This window comes from Amblyraja radiata, chromosome 18, assembly GCF_010909765.2.
Source record: "Amblyraja radiata isolate CabotCenter1 chromosome 18, sAmbRad1.1.pri, whole genome shotgun sequence".
NCBI classification, from domain to species: Eukaryota; Metazoa; Chordata; class Chondrichthyes; order Rajiformes; family Rajidae; genus Amblyraja; species Amblyraja radiata.
Window position 1 is genome coordinate 6,350,880 of NC_045973.1, and position 13,272 is coordinate 6,364,151.

The following is a 13,272-nucleotide window of genomic DNA, read 5'->3' on the forward strand; positions in this document are numbered from 1 at the left end:
TTTAATATATCAAAAGGCAAGCGAAGGCAGCGAGATTAAAAAAAAGCAGAACCGATTACATCTTAATAGAAAGTATTTAATAAAAACAATGCCCATTTTATAATCTGCGACATCACACGAGCTCAGGAGTAGGTGGCTACAAAAATAAATTAAAACAATAAGTAATACAATATTAAAATTCAACTTGTGAAGTAACAATATAAAAATCCACAGAGCATCTTTGGTTTAAAGAAAGTGAAGCATTTACCTTTACTGGAAGGGTTTCTCTGCCTTTCTAACCTCCACTGTGGCCGGAACAGAGAAGTATTTCCAATGTCCTTTTAATGAGAAAAGTCTGGCTTCGACATTAAATAGAAACTGCTTGTCGAGGCCCTGTGGGGTACTCAGCAAGAGGTGGAGCAGCATTCTCATAGATTGTGGAACAGCCCCGTATGGAATGGCTTTGGTATTCGAGGGCTGTGCAGTAAAGAACGCAGATCACTTGGTCAGCGTCCCTCCTCCCCTCTCCCTCTCCCTCTCCCTCTCCCTCTCCCTCTCCCTCTCCCTCTCCCTCTCCCTCTCCCTCTCCCTCTCCCTCACCCTCTCCCTCTCCCTCTCCCTCTCCCTCTCCCTCTCCCTCTCTCACTCACACACACACACACACACAAAATCCCTCTCTCAGCCGGTCGAGAGAACCAGCTAACCTCCAGCCTATTGGCAAAAGTCATCAGCTTAAGCCAAACCCACTGCCACAACTCTATTCCTTGAGCTTCAAGGGAGGGGGGGGTGTTACTGCTATAAACTCTTGGTTGTCTGCACAAATGAACCTGGATTGGCAAAAATAGGACGTATTATTTTCCAAATGTGCTCGCGAAAATAGGGGGTTAGAACCGCTGTGCTATTTCTTCCCTGCGTTTCAAACCTATTAAGCACGGTTTATGTTTAGTTTTTTAACAAATATTGGAAAAATATATATCTATATGGTAAGCACTTTTGATCGTGACAGCTGTGTATAATTTACTGACCTCTGGATTCAAAGTGATCAAGTCTCCACATATGGTTTTAATTGTTGTACTACATCTTGCATGCAATACTGCTAACAGGCATTTTGGGGTTTTTTTTATTTCCACCACAGATGAATGCAGTTCTTGCAATTTTTTGTCGAGCGACAATAGACTAAATACAAGACCATGAAGATGATATGAGCTATCAGTGCCTTTCCATATGGTTTGGCTTTAAAGACATTTTAATCTCACAAAGTACTGAAAATCAATCAAATCTCCCTGCAAGGAACAAGACTGTGCCAGATTCAACCTACTGTAAGAATATTTTAATTGTTAGCAAACTGTACTATAAACAATCTAGATTTCTTTCTAAATTCAATGTTCACTTTGTGGATTAAAATGTATATTAAAACCTTCGTAAATCGGGAATCAATAACTATCTGAACCATTACACTATGACAAATTCAAATGTTATTATTATTAATAATAAAACTATTATTTTTCAAACTATCATTCTTCCACATATATAGTTTGGGAGTGATTTTAACTTAATTCGCCCAGATAATGCAATGCAAAACAAAATCTACTGAGGTACAAATCCAGCAAAATAAGCCATCTGTGTGTACGCAATTTAACTTAAAATCTGTTTTTTGATACGTACATGTTTGAGTTTGAGACTGAAATGGCCAACTCGTTAAGTATCTGTGCGTTCGTGAGAGACAAATCTCATTAACGCTATCGTTTTCAGATTGGTGCTTATACAGTGGGCACTCTCGGCAAAATGGAGGCACGGTGACAGAGTGCTGAGGTTAGTAGTGAGGAGGCAGGCCTGGACCATTAATCCAGCAGTAAGAGTTCAAATTCCACCAAGTCAGCTGGAGAAATAAATATGGAACAAAAACCTCCTGTGAGTAAGGGATGGCCATTAAACCATCAGATCATCATTAAAAAACCCCATCTGGTTCACTTGTATCCTTCTGCAGCATGACAGAGAGATGAACCAACAGTGACTTCCCATAAGGTTCAGTTTCAAAACCAACACATCTGGCCAATCTGTGGCCGCATTCTCTCCAAATCTTGCTGACTGGTGCCCTCTAGTAAAATGCCATCCCATCAGACATCGGAGCAGAATTAGGCCAGTCAGCCCACCTTGTCCATGTGGATTAAGTCGCCATTAGGGATTAGTCCCATTTGCCTATATATGGCCATGGCACAGGATGGCATGGTGGTGTTTCACAGGGCCAGTGACCCGGGTTCAATCCTGACTATGGATGCTGTCTGTGTGGAGTTTGCGCGTTCTCCCTGCGACCGCGTGACTTTTGTCCGGGTGCTCCGGTTTCCTCCTAAATCCCAAAGACGTGCAGGTTTGTAGTTGAATTGGCTTTTGTAAATGGCCCCTAGTGTAGGACTTACAACTAGTGTGAACTCATAATCCACACTGTATCTCTAAAAAAGATGTGCTTTAAACCCTATAGACTTTGGGGTATGAAAGTGTGGATACCGGCAGATGGAATGGTGTTGCAAGATATATGGTGTGCTTGCCGATGTCACAGTTGTACAAATCAGCTGCACCTGAGATGTTGTGTACAGTTCCAATCTCACGCTATTGGAAAGAGGCGAGAGAGGGTGCAGAGGAAATACACACTGATGTTGCCTGGATCTTTGGAGGTTGTGAGTTATAAGGCAGAATGGATAGGATGGGCCTGATGGAGCCACAGTTCACGTCAGTTTAGTTTGGCGATACGGCGCAGAAACAGGCTCTTCGGCCCACCGAATCAGTGCCGACTAGCAAGCCCCGCACATTAACACTAGGGATAATTTACAATTATACCAAAGCCAATTAACCTACAGACGTGCACGTCTTTGGAGTGTGTGAGGAAACCGGAGCACCCGCAGAAAACCCACGCAGGTCACGGGGTGAACGGACAAACTCCGTACAGACAGCGCCCGTAGTTAGCATTGAACCCGGGTCTCTGGCGCTGAAAGGCAGCGCCGTTGTGCAGCAGTAGAGTTTGCAGTTTGGCAAAGTGTCTGTAAGGCTCCTCTGTAAAAATAACCTGGGCTGCAACTCCACAGCACTGGGTTCAATAAAGCCTTACCACCACCACGTAAACAGTAGAGTCCAAGACATCTGGAGGCAGAACAAGTATACTTTGTTCTTTTTTACAGCTCACTATACAAGAGAAGCTGAAAATGGGCATGATGTCCAATGTAACTACCAATTGAGGTCAGCCAGTGGTAAACTCAGGCAACACTCGTCATTATTCACTGGCTGGCAATCTATCATATTTTCCATATTTATTGGTAGCTCAAACATTGGCAGGGACAGGCCATTTGAGGTTATGGTGCCATTTAACGGAAAAATGCATCTCTGAAATGTAAAATATGAATCGAAGACTCTAAATGTGATTAAAATCGTGTTAATGTCAATGTCCACCGAACATGGTTGCCACAGACGGCAGTGAAGGCCAAATCATTGTGTATTTTTAAGGCAGAGATCGACGGATACTTGATTGGTAAGGGTATCAAGGGTTATGGGGAGAAGGCAGTAGAATGGGGTTGAGAGGGAAAGAAAGATCAGCCATGATTGAATGGCAGAGTAGACTCAATGTGTAAGAAGGAACTGCAGATGCTGGTTTACACTGAAGATAGACACAAAATGCTGGAGTAACTCAGCGGGACAGGCAGATTCTCTGCGGAGAAGGAATGGGTGACGTTTCGGTTCGAGAACATTCGTCAGACCGAGTCAGGGGAAAGGGACTTGATCCGAAAAGTCACCCATTCCTTCTCTCCAGAGATGCTGCCTGTCCCGCTGAGTTACTCCAGCATTTTATGTCTATCAGCGCAGTAGGCCGTAGGGCCAAATGGCCTACGGGTTCTTATGACTTATGAACTTATGATGCCTGTATGTTTTCTTCTCTTTCTCATCTGAAACATCTAAGAATGGAATGAGGTTTGTCATCTAGTCTGCTGATTCCATAGAAACGACTACTACTCGTAGCTCTGGTTCAAATCAGACCATGATTCTACAATGCTCCATCAATCCTCAGCTCATCTGACGCACTGCTGCACGAATGTTATCTTGTACCAAGGAATGGGGGACTGAGGGCGAGGGGTGGTGTGTCAATTCGACTCGACAATAGTAGTCACCATAACATTCTTTGCATCGCTGGTCGGCTCGGACACGGCCTGTTTCCGCGCTGTATCTCTTAAATAGAACTAAACCTAAAATGGGCTTGCTGTCTTTCTAACCTTCTGCTGACTTTAGATAATCACAGCTCTCGCCCCAGTTGCTGACGAGTCACGCAGCACGGAAACAGGCCCTTCAGCCCAAATTGCCCATGCCGACCCAGATGCCCCATCTACACTGGCTGCACGGGACCCAGGTTCGATCCCGACTACGGGTGCTCTCTGTACGGAGTTTGTACGTTCTCCCCATGACCTGATGGGTTTTCTCCCACACTCCAAAAACTTACAGATTTGTAGGTGAATTGGCTTGGTATTTATGTTTCAAAAGAAGTCCCTAGTGTGTGTAGGGTAGTGTTAGTGTGCGGGATCGTTGGTTGGGCCGAAGGGCCTGTTTCCGCGCTGGATCACTAAACTAAACTAAACTAAACTAAAATGGCCACCTTTGGCTAATATCCCTCCAAACCTTTTCTATCCATGTACCTGTCCAGGTGTCTGTTATAAATGCTGTTATAACACCTGCCTCAACTACCTCCTCTGGCAGCTCGTTCCATATACCCACCATCCTCACTATGTGTTCTGACATACTATCCGGTCTAGAGGAAGCAGCAGGCTGCATTTATCGCACCTTCAGTGCAGCAACTTGTCACATACTCCAGTGTCAGGAAGATAAAAATAAGCAGTGAATCTGAGACAAACAAAATCTTCAGCGACTGGGTCGAGAGCTGTGATTATCTCACGTCTGCAGAAGGTTAGAAAGACTGCAAGCCCATTTTAGTTTTAGTTCTGATTTAGTGATACAACACGGAAGCAGGCCCTTCGGCCCACCGAGTCCACGCCGACCAGCGATGCAAAGAATGTTATGGTGACTATTGTCGAGTCTAATTGACACACCACCCCTCTCCCTCAGTTCCCCATTCCTTGGTACAAAATAACATTTGTGCATCAGTGTGTCAGATGAGCTGAGGATTGGTAGAGCATTGTAGAAACATAGAAAAATAGGTGCAGGTGTAGGCCATTCGGCCCTACGAGCCAGCACCGCCATTCAATATGATCATGGCTGGTCATCTAAAATCAGTACCCCGTTCCTGCTTTTTCCCCCCATATCTAATTTCCCCCCCCACATATAATGTATGACTAGCCTGGCCAGCGAATTTCACTGCACCAATTGGTGTATGTGACAATAAATTAACTTATGAACTTATTATGAACTATCTCTTCATTTCTTTAGCGATAAGAGCTAAATCTCATTGCGGGTGAGCGTGGGCCCAGAGACCCGCGTGATACAAAGGAGAAAACCACAAACGCGTGCCAGTCTTAGATCATGCTGTCTGTCTTTCCCGAGGCAGCGTGAAGTATACTGTAGATGGCATCAATGGTGGGGAGTCTGGCCCTCCCGATAAAATGCTTTCCACGGCGCATCCGTAATAAACCTGAACCTTATGGATGTTGAAAATAGCACACAGTATTATAGGATAACACTGCCCAATAGGATTTTTTTTTTTTCATTTACATGTCTTAAATATCTATAATTTTTTCTATAACAAGTATTAAAGGACAACACAGTGACAATGGGAATGAATCATTTGACTGTGTTGTCTAATTTACCATCTGTACACTATAGCAGACACATCAGTATGCCGAGCAGGCACCAAACCTGATAAGGCACCAACATTGATAATGTAGATGTACACTTCAAGTGGAAAATTATGCATCGGGATAAGTATGAATTAAAAAATAATAAACTGAAGTTCACAAATGCATTTAGCAAATCTCATTAGTCTGCATCAATTAATCTAACTAATATTTTCCATTCAGAAGATCCATAGATAACTAGAACTTTACAATTCTTCAAGAAGTCATCATTGATTTTCCATACGTGGGGTACCTGATAAAGACGTACTTACGCTTTTCAAATTGAGCAACTTGGTTATGTGATGTGGACAGGACAAGAGGGGAGAAACTATAAAGCCAAAGGATGGTGACATGTGCGGCGCGGTGGCGCAGCGGTAGAGTTGCTGACTAATGGGCCTGTCCCACATAGGCGATATTTGGGCGATCACCCCGCCACCATGTGGCCACAGCCTATTTCCCAGCTGTTGCCGAAAAAGTCGGGACAGGCCCTTTAAGGATTCAGTGTTGATGCTGGTGCTGAGAGTCTAGCAGAAGGAATTAATTTGCTGTGTTTTATATGAAGTGAATTGTTATATATAAAGAGTATAAACGCAGAGGTACACACTGTACCCAATCAGGAAATGCCTGATTTACAGCAGGTGGATGGATTTCGTACCAGTTTCCAAGTGCAGACCCGTTAAAGCTGGAAGTGGACTTTTAAAACAAAAGCTACAAAGTGCTGGAACAACTCAGCAGGGTCAGGCAGCATATCTGGAGAGCATGGATAGATGGCGCTTCAGGCCAGGACCTTCTTCAAACTGAAGAAGGGTCCAAACACGACAGGTGGACACAAAAAGCTGGAGTAACTCAGCGGGACAGGCAGCATCTCTGGGGAGAAGGAATGGGTGGCGTTTCGGGTCGAGACCCTTCTTCAGACCAGGTCACCTGTCCGTTCCCTCCAGAGATGCTGCCTGACCCGCTGAGTTACTCCAGCACTTTTGTGTCTTTTTCTGTAAGACGGCATCTGCAGTTCCTCGTATCCTGGAACTGGACTTCTTGGGTTCTGCTCTTGTTCTAAATTTCTGAGCATTTCCCCCCCCCCCCCCCCCTCCCCCAACTACCCTTGGGAGTTAAAATATTTCTATACGTCACAAAGTTTCATCAGTAAAGTCTCACATATTCTTCATCAAATATCTTCCTTCTACCTTGAGGCTAGAAGTGGGATATTCAAGGATGCTTGCACAATGTGCAAAACAAAGCAGTCTATATCAGCATGTAATAAGACCTACACAGCATTCAAGAATTGTGCTAATAGGCACCAAACTATCTACAACTAGAAAAAATCCAACAATCTACACATGGCATTCACCAATATTGTTGGGGCGGCACGGTGGCGCAGCGGTAGAGTTGCTGCCTTGCAGCGCCAGAGGCCTGGGTTCAAACCTGACTACGGGTGCTGTCTGTACAGAGTTTGTACCTTCTCCCTGTGACCACGTGGATTTTCTCCGAGATCTTCGCTTTCCTCCCACACGCCAAAGACTTACAGGTTTGTAGGTTAATTTGCTTGGTGTGAATATAAAATTGTCCCAAGTGTGTGTAGGATAGTGTGTCGGGTTTTCGGGGATCGCTGGCCGGTGCGGACTCGATGGGCCGAAGGGCCTGTTTCCACGCTGTATCTCTCAGCTAACTGAACAAAACCAGGCTCAAGTTTCTAGTCCTGCGATAACCCCCAGATTTGGGAGGTAGAGGGCTTGTGCTAATACTTTAGTTTAGTCAGGATCAAACGCGGGGCTCAGGAGCGCTGGAAGGCAGCAACTGTACCGCTGCGCCACTGCGGAGTGTTCCGTCTTCTTGGAGATCCGCCATCCCACGTGATGTGAAGGATGAGAAGTTGCAGCTATAGCGCAGAACCAGCGTGGAATTAGATTACTGGCTTCAAACCAGTGTGGTCTGTTGACACCATTAATACCTACTGTGCTGATGCTCTGTGGACCACATTACATGACCATGTCGGCATGTATCTCTCTCTTGCCAGGCTATACTTCAGCAGAGGTATTTTTGTGGTCTGGTTTTACTGGTATATAAATTCTTCCAGAAGATTATGATTTGGTAAGGAGAAAATGGGGGAAGCACTGAAGGATGAACTCCATCTGGGCTGCTGCGGTTAAAGTGGGATTTAAAAAAGGCGCCTGTGATCACATGAAGCGCAATTTCAAAAATCACGGGAAAATGTAAAATGATGAATTTTAGAGAAGGAAATCGCAGGTACATGGATTGGAAACGGAGAGAGCAGGGGGTCGGCAACCTGCGGCCCCCGGGCCGAATGCGGCCCGTAACCCGAAATCATCCGGCCCGCAGGCGGATTTGTTTCCCCGTAATCATCCGGCCCGCTGAGCGCCCGCCCCATGTGGCCGATTTCTGTCAACACGTTTAAAGTCTGCAGATGCTGGAAAAATCGAAGGTGGACAAAAATGCTAGAGAAACCCAGCGGGTGAGGCATGCAAGGATTACACGAGGCTGCCTCACCCACTGAGTATCTCCAGCATTTTCGTCTACCTTCTGTGAACACGTGATTTGATCCGGGGCGGGATGGGGGCGGGATCCATGTGTACACGTGATAGATGTGGCCCGCCACCCGCTCACAGACATGCGTCCCGGCCCCTATGCAGAACAAGGCTGCCCACCCCTGGTTTAGAGGGATAGGGATCAAATGGGGCTAGCTTAGATGCAGCATCTTGGTTGGCATGGCCAAGTTGGGCCGAAGGGCCTGTTTCCATGCGATATGATTCAATCCACTCCACACTTACCTACTCTCTCAACAACTAGAGAGCAGTCCTGACCAACTATCTACCTCATTGGAGACCCTCGGACTATCTTTAATCGGACTCGACTGGACTTTATTCCTGCACTAAAAACATTATTCCCTTTATCCTGTGTCTGTCCACTGTGGATGGCTCGATTGTAATCATGTATTGTCTTTCCGCTGGATAGCACGCAACAAAAGCTTTTCACTGTACCTCGGTACACGTGACAATAAACTAAACTGAACATTCTTAGCAATGATAATCAGGATTGATTTCACGTAATTAAAATAAGATGTCAGCAACTTTTGCGGCACAACGAGTTTATCAGTATGAATCTTGGATTGCTAAAAGCAAAAAAGCAGCAGTTAATTTAAAGCTGGTAAATCATTCACTGTATTGGGCACGTACTTCAAAAGGGAGAGATCTATCCTGATGATCGCACCAGAGATCCCAACATTTTGTTTGTAGACTTTCAAATTGAAATTGGTTATGAACTGAACAGAGAATGCACCATAGAGTGATACAGCGTGGAAACAAGCCCTTCGGCCTAACTTGCCCACTCCGGCCGACTAGTCCCACCTACACTAGTCCCACCTGCCTGCGCTTGGTCCATATCCTTCCACACCTGTCGTATCCATGTACCTGTCTAACTGTTTCTTCAACGTTGGGATAGTCCCAGCCTCAACTACCTCACCTGGCAGCTTGTTCCATGCACCCACCACCCTTTGTGTGAAAATGTTACCCCTCAGATTCCTATTACATCTTTTCCCCTTCACCTTAAACCTATATCCTCTGGTCCTCGATTTACCTACTCTGGGCAAGAGACTCGGCGCATCTACCCGAACTATTCCTCTCATGATTTTATACATATACATCCCTCATCCTCCTGCGCTCCAAGGACGAGTCCCAGCTTACTCAACCTCTCCCTGTAGCTCAGACTCTCGAGTCCTGGCAACATCCTCGTAAATCTTCATAGATCGGGACACTGAGCACAAGAGGCAGGAGGTCTAACTCCCTGATTGAGCTGCCCAGTGACCCAGCTTCGATCCTGACCTCAAGTGCTGTCTGTGTGGAGTTTGCACGTTCTCCCAGTGACCACGTTGGTTTCCTCCGGGTGCTCCGGTTTCCTCCCACATCCCAAAGACGTGCAGGTTTGTAGGTTAACTGGCCTCTGTAAATCGCCCTGGGTTCGTAGGGAGTGAATGAGAAAGTGGGATAACATAGAACTAGTGTGAACGGTTGATCCATGGGCATTGTGGGCAGATGCAGTGACTAAAGGCCATGATGCAGCTTCATAAGTCTTTAATTAGGCTGCATTTGGAGTATCGTGGGTGGACACAAAATGCTGGAGTAACTCAGCGGGACAGGCAGCATCTCTGGAGAGAAGGAATGGGTGACGTTTCGGGTCGAGACCCTTCTTCAGACTGATATCAGGAGAGTGGGCGGGACAGAGATAGAATGTAGTCGGAGACAGTAAGACTGGTGGGAGAACTGGGAAAGGGAAGGGGATGGAGAGAGGGGGAAAGCAAGGGCTATTTGAAGTTAGAGAAGTCAATGTTCATACCGCTGGGGTGTAAACTACCCATGCCAAATATGAGGTGCTGTTCCTCCAATTTGCGCTGGGCCACACTCTGACAATGGAGGATGCCCAGGACAGGGAGGTCAGTGTGGGAATGGGAGGGGGAGTTGAAGTGCTGAGCAACCGGGAGATCAGGTAGGTTAAGGCAGACTGAGAGCACTCGGTCTCGCCGATGTACAGGTTGACATCTGGAACAGCGGATACAGTAGATGAGGTTGGAGGAGGTACAAGTGAACCTCTGCCTCACCTGTGGAGTATCATGTGTAGTTCTGGTCGCCCCATTACAGGATAGATGTGGGGGCTTTTTGGAAAGGGTCCAGAAGAGGTTTACCAGAATAACACATGGATTAGGGGGGCATTAGCAACAGGGAGAGGTTGGACAAACTTGGACTGTTTTCTCTGCCATACAGTGGTTGTGGGTAGACCTGATAGAAGTGTATACAATTAAGAGGGCATAGATAGGGTAGACAGTCAGAACCTTTGTACGAGGTTGGAAGAAAATCAAATACAAGTTTGGCTTTCTTCCCAACCAATGGTTCAAGCGCTTTTGATTGCAACATGCGCCTTAATTTAGTTCAAAAAAGAAACTGACAAGTTACTAAAGAACCTTAAAGTAGCTTTAAGGTGAGAGGGGCAAAGTTGAAAGGAAATGTGTGGAGCAAGTTATTTTTTACACAAGAGGGTGGTGGGTGCCTGGAACGTGCTGCCGGAGGTGGTGGTGGTGGAGGCAGATACAATAGTGACATTTGATAGGCACATGGCTATGCAGGGAACAGAGGAATATGGATTAGGTGCAGGAAAATAAGAGGTGGAATTGGCGTCATGTTTGGCACAGATCATGTGGGCCGAATGGCCTGTTATTGTGCTGTATTCTTATTTGTCCTGTGTACTGTGCCAAATTGTTCAAGGAATTCAGTTGCCCGATCAATAACACTGAAACCTTCATCATTTTTGGATTTTTTTTTTAAGATTGAAGACTACATTTTACCATCAAACCATCCTCGACGTTGATAAGTCTTGAAAACAAATTTAAAAAAATCATCACTAAAAAATATTTTTTAAACAACGCGACCTAGACGCTCGTAATTAAATCCTTGTGAACAATAGAAGAGGCAGCAACTGCATTGTGAACGCAAGCTGTCACAGCCAGCCTTGTTTAGCAAGTCCCTCTCTTTGTTTCCAGAGTAACAGTATTTTTTTTTTGTTGTTGTCGAAATGAATGGCCGTGTACACAGACACCAAATTTGTGCCGCGCTGATTTCATGCAGACTATTTACAGACATTTATGTAAGGAGGGTTACCGGATTAGGTTTGAGAATCTCATGATTTTGAATGAGCTTAGTTCACGACGGGACTGGATGTGTTAGCAGTAATGGCCTTAACACCACTCTGGGAGGGGCAGAGGTTATCACACTCACATATTACACGCACAAGTCCACAATTTCATTTTTGCAGCTATAACTGTAATTACAGCTAAGATTTAGATAAGCTGCTTTAAGATTATGTCTCCATGGATTTAACCCTGCTCCCGTTCTTAAAGCAGCAGAGATATTTTCCTGGAAAGAAAATTGAGTGCATTACATTTACTGCATTGTAAACATTCCATTCCTTGCTTCTGAATGAAAGTTTAATCAAGTCCTGACGCATGGAATATTTTTCTGACTTTAGACTTCAGCGCAGAAACAGGCCCTTCGGCCCACCGAGTCCGTGCCGACCAGCGATCACCCCGTACACTGACACCATCCAACACACACTAGGGACAATTTACAAGTTTACCAAAGCCAATTAACCTACAAACCTGTTCGTCTTTGGAGTGTGGGAGGAAACTCACAGAGAGTTGTGCCTGTGGAATTCTCTGCCTCAGAGGGCGGTGGAGGTGGGTTCTCTGGATGCTTTCAAGAGAGAGCTAGATAGGGCTATTAAAAATAGCGGAGTCAGGGGATATGGGGAGAAGGCAGGAACGGGGTACTGATTGGGGATGATCAGCCATGATCACATTGAATGGCGGTGCTGGCTCGAAGGGGCGAATGGCCTACTCCTGTACCTATTGTCTATTGTCTATTGAAACCAAAGCACCCAGAGAAAACCCATGCGGTCACGGGGAGAACGTACAAACTCTGTACACACAACACCCGTAGTCAGAAATTACCCCGGGACTCTGGCGCTGTAAGGCAGCAACTCTACCATTGGTCCACCTTGCCGCCCTTCTGCTTGCGAAAATCTTTATACACAGGCATTTAAATTGTCTAACTCGAGATGTTGGTATTATTCCCTTCTGTCAAATAATGCAGCACTTTAACTGTTCTGAAGCATAACTTCCAAGAAAACGGTCAGATTTATAGAGTTGCTGCCTCACAGCGTCAGAGACCAGAGTTCGTTCGATCCTGAACTTGAATGCTGTCTGACTGGAGTTTCCACGTTCTCTCTGCGACCATGTGGGGTTCCACCAGGTGCTCCGGTTTCCTCCCACATCCCTGACGGAGTAGACTTCACAAGTTCACGTTATAGTAGTCGGATTAGGCCATTCGGCCCATCGAGTCCGCTCCGCCTTTCAATCGTGGCTGATCTCTGCCTCCTAATCCCATTTTCCTGCCTTCTCCCCATAACCATTACCAGGATGTTGCCAGGACTAGAGGGTGTGAGCTATAGGGAGAGGTTAGTAGGCTGGGTCTCTATTCCATGGAGCGTAGGAGGATGTGGGGAGATCTTATAGAGATATATAAAATCACGAGAGGAATAGATCGGGAGTCTTTTACCCAGAGTAGGGGAATTGAGGACCAGAGGACATAGGTACAAGGTGAAGGGGAAGAGATTTAATAGGAATCCGAGGGGTAACTTTTTCACACCGAAGGTGGTGGGTGTATGGAACAAGCTGCCCGAGGAGGTAGTTGAGGCTGGGACTATCCCATCGTTTAAGAAACATTTCGACAGGTACATGGATAGGACAGGTTTGGAGGGTTATGGACCAAGCGCAGGCAAGTGGGACTAGTGTAACTGGGACATTGTGGGCCGGTTTGGGCGAGTTGGGCTGAAGGGCGTATTTCCACACTGTATCACTCCATGACTGATTGACTCTATAACCCTTGACACCCGTTCTAATCAAGAA

General features: G+C 45.8%; 1 protein-coding gene across 4 annotated transcripts in view; it reads right to left on the reverse strand.

Annotated features, from left to right (window-relative positions):
- Window positions 1-13,272, reverse strand: part of prickle2 (prickle planar cell polarity protein 2) — a 170,108-nt gene that overhangs the window by 80,982 nt on the left and 75,854 nt on the right. For 2 of the 4 annotated variants that reach the window (XM_033036652.1, XM_033036654.1), the window contains exon 1: window positions 248-511. The exons of the other annotated variants lie outside the window; for them this stretch is intronic. The gene's annotated coding sequence lies outside the window, so the exon portion shown is untranslated. Of the gene's footprint in view, window positions 1-247; window positions 512-13,272 lie in introns of those variants that run through there. 4 annotated transcript variants of the gene reach the window in all.